The sequence below is a fragment of the Stenella coeruleoalba genome (assembly GCF_951394435.1).
Source record: "Stenella coeruleoalba genome assembly, chromosome: 1".
Classification (NCBI taxonomy): Eukaryota; Metazoa; Chordata; class Mammalia; order Artiodactyla; family Delphinidae; genus Stenella; species Stenella coeruleoalba.
In genome coordinates this window covers 91,262,870-91,267,352 of record NC_137169.1, presented here as the reverse complement: position 1 = coordinate 91,267,352, position 4,483 = coordinate 91,262,870, and positions in this window count along the sequence as shown.

Here is a 4,483-nt window from a genome sequence, read left to right as displayed (position 1 = left end):
AATGGGTAGAAAAATACTAAGAAGGATATGAAAGATATTAAGAGATCCACACTCACACATCCTCCTTTTCTTCTGTGAAAGTCTCCATTTACCCACAATGACACTGTCTTATCCTTCTATACAGGACATGGTTGCTAGGTTTAGGGATGCCCACCTGTCCCAAACAGGCCTTCTGATTTGCTTAAACTCATTGGAGAAGAAAATATGCAGATCCTCTTTGGGGCTGAAAAACACAAGATGTGAAATTTGATAATTTCCTGTGTTTCCAACCATGTTAACTAAGCCAGTAAGCTATAAGAAAGAATGAAACCCACAGACAAAGAGAAGCAAAGATGAGAAACAGGTAAACTTCTTTCAGCATCTGAGTTGCTGAATCCCATTGTTCCCGAGGATCAGCTGTGCCTTTTCCTTCACATGGTTTGGTTGTAAACTATTCTATGAATTACATGAGCTAATAAATTTCCCTTTGTCAAGTTAGTTACATAGAGGCCAGTTACTCACAAAAAAGAGCTTTTTCACAAAGCAAAATGTAGTGGGACTAGAGGACCTGGATGCATCTGAGAGCTGAAAAAATAACACTGGATTTACATTGATGCTAAAGAATCAACTAGACAAGATAGACTATAATGAGAAATACAGGAAAGAGAAAGGATAGTATAATGGTTTGGATTATTGTTTAATGATACTCCCCTCCCTTGGGGGTAAACTATAGATCACTTTGGTCAATGGAATGTGAGTAGATATGTTGTATCCACAGATTTTGACTTGTCCTCTTTTGTTCCTTAGATCTATGATGGGAAAATTTTCCTCTATTTATTCCACTGATCCATGAACATGTAGAAACAAGGGGAGCAGACCTGAGCTCAACCTACAAGTTGAAGCAGAGGTACTCCAACGAATATGCAGCTCATTAGTGAGAAAAATAAATACTGGTTGTTGTAAGCCGCTGAATTTGGGGCTGGTTGGTTACACAACATTTATTCTGATAATAGCTAACTATTAAACATGGATAATGAGTTGTAAAAAATAAAGGCAAAGCAATTACAACAATGAGTAGTTTCAAGATGAAGTTTCAAGAAGTAAATACCAGTGGGCTGAGACTTATAGGAAATAGAAGAAGCAGGCAGATTACAATATACAGAAAAGAAAGAGAGCATGGGATATGTAGTAGAGATAATAGGATTATATGAATAGAGGGAAGAATGGGAGTCAGAGAGGATCTTTGAGAAAAAGATCATAGGGCAGGTTAAAACTACTTTAGAAACAGCATACAATAGTTGCAGAAGGGAAGAGATGTGGAAAGCATATGACATGGTAAGAGAAAAGCAGGAACAATGTAGAACTGAGGGTATATTTAGCAACAGCTGGCCACACCCCCTCCCATTTTAATATTAAAAAAAGCCTGAATTCTAACTCAGGTTAGATGGTTCTTTGGGACCCTAGTCCACCATCTCCTAGGTCAGTATTCCTTGCCCCAACACCTCATTCCTTGATTTTTTGGCCTGTTCTGTGGTGAGCAGTATGAGCTTGGACTCAGTAACAAAGAGAGATTATTATTGCTCAAATTTAGTCTTAAAACTTTTAGGATCTAGACAAACAAGGATCTTATGAATATGTTTATTTTTCATCATTGGACTAATATAACAGGAAAGCAGTTGTGTGTTGTATTTTGTTCATCCCCTTTGAACACATCAACCATTCATCCATTCACTCACTTATTCATTGATTCTTATATTTATTCAATAATATTTACTGGGCACCTACTCAATACTAACTATTTTTTTTTAGGAGCTGAAAATAAAGAGACAAATATGACATGGTCTGTTTAAAGGAGCTCACAGACTAGTAGGGGAATCAGATAAGTAAACAGATTATGGCAATAAAGTATAATCTTAAATTTAACACAGGAGTTATACAATATGGAAGACTAGATAAAGGTGGCTTGACCCAGGTCAAAAATGGGACAATTGATATATTACCTTTCTGGTTGTAAGTGGCAAGTTTAAGGGGAAAAAAAAGGAAATTTATTGATTCAAATAATTGGCTCAAAACAGGTTGCTATGGCCTGAAACATAAATCCATTCAGAAGCTCTGGCCATCTCAGGGGTCTGTATCTCCATATCTCACTGACTGGTAGCGCTTCAGAGACTGAGTTTAATCTGTACATAGTTGAGTTTACTTTATCAGGAGAGATGGACACTAGCAGCACCAAGATTACCTGATCCTTTGAGCCAGAATAGTTACATTAATTATTATCCAAACCAAGACACCTTTCAGAGTGAAAAGAGTCATATTAAAATTAGGCTGAGAAAGGAGGTATAAACCAGGTGGGACATTCCTTGGAAATCTGGAACGTATATATACCCCATATATAACCATTATCCTAAAGGAACAGAAACGCTCTGTCCCACCATCCTCACATTAACATTTTCTAAAGCTTATAATGAGGTAATGTGGATTATGTCCCTATCCCGGAGACAATTACTGTGGCAAAGAAAGTGGCGCACTGTGATTGAATAGTCTGTTTCCCTCCCTAATTTTTTTTCTAACCCTATACCTCTCTCATAGCATCAGACCTTCTGATTAAGAAGACCCATCACCATTTACATCTTAGTTGAGAAACAGCTGTTCTTGGCTCTGTCTTTAAAGGACTGTGGTAGTTTCTTATATTTAGAGTAGAACATTTATGATACATACCTTTTAATGGAAGACCATAATAAGTTATTATGAAAGACCTCCTTCCTACCAGCAGTGAGGGTGAGCAGGAACAAAAGGAACAAAGATGTCAGAGTACTTCATTGTGACACACACCCACACACACAGAGACACACAGACACACACACACATTTGTATATGGTCTCTTGATTTCAAACCTTGATTTCAAATGATTTTATCAGCCTGATTTATTTATGTGGATATAGCCCAAAATAAGCATTGATTCTCATATGATTTACTTTCTAGAAGTCAAAATAATGGATCAAATAAATATACTAAGTGAAACTGAGCTTGGCAATGTTACCATTTTGTTAAAGATAAATGAGAGTTGTGATTGTTATAATTTATCAATTGCTACATTCATCCAAAGTAGTAATTAGGTCACTGCAAACACAATTTTAGTACAATTTGCTTACATGTACACAATTTTTCTGCTCTTATCTTTATTATTAAACAAAAGCTCTCCTAATCAAAGGGCAGATAATCACCCACATTGCGGTCTAAGAAGGAAAGATGCATGCCAGATAAACTGAAGATCAAGGCTTCCTACCACATTCTGAGCATTTTAGGAATCTGCTATCATAAGAAAATATATATTTATACTACAGTAAGTCCCCTATATACAAATGAGTTCTGTTCCAAGAGTGCATTCGTAAGTGTAACAAAGTTAGCCTAGGTACCCAACTAACACGATCAGCTATATAGTACTGTACTGTAATAGATTTATAATATTTTTCACACAAATAATACATAAAAAACAAACACAAAAAATAAAGAAAATATTTTCAATCTTACAGTACAGTACCTTGAAAAGTACAGTAGTACAGTACAACAGCTGGCATACAGGGGCATGTTCACATCTTTGAAAATTTGCAACTTGAAGGTTCATGTGTAGGGGACTTACTGTATTACAAAATAATATATTTACTTTTAAGTCATTTGGGAAGGTCTATTAGTGGAAATAAATCTTCTATAAACCTAAGGCTAAACAAAATCAATGTAAAGGGTTATGCAAAACTGATTTTTACATTACAAGAAGCAAAATAGAAAACAAGTTTTGGAATATAATGGTGTCCGTTATTTGTATTTATAAATGTTTTACCTTAAAGAAAAATGTCATAATCTAGCAAACACACTTATGCTAAGAGAAAATATCTTGCAAACTAAAGTGTGCTTTCATTGAGCACAGGTTTGGTGATAGAGGTGGGAGCGAGATGTGATTACTTTATCTGAAGTGCTTTGCTCCTGCCTCTCTCCCCATACAAATCCTCCTAAGAACCTCAATTTTCCAATTAGTTGAACTCTCCTGGTTTTCTAAAAGATCTCCAGGATCTCTCTAAGATGCTAGCTAATTGCTGCATTTTTGTATTAGTTACTCATTGAGAATGTCTAAATATTACAGACCTGAGCAGGGCTGGGACAAGAGTAAGGGGAGTGAAGCACTTAACTCAGGCACAAAATTTAAGGAGGTGCCCAAAAACCTCATAATCAAAATAATACCGTCTACTGTAATATTTCAAAAAAATAGAAATGAATGCCAAATGCCAACAATGAACAAAATATCAAACTTAAATAAGGGCAGGAACTTGCCCTGGAATTGAAAAACCCTGCCTCACATGTCGCCCATTATCCCAGCCCTGGCCCTGAGTCTTTTTCTAGAATTCCCCACCCACTAGTAATTGGGACATTGAGCAAGTCACTAAATTTCTTGAGGCTTCAGTTATGTCATTGTAAAGTAAATATTAGTAATATTTTCCTCAAACTTCAT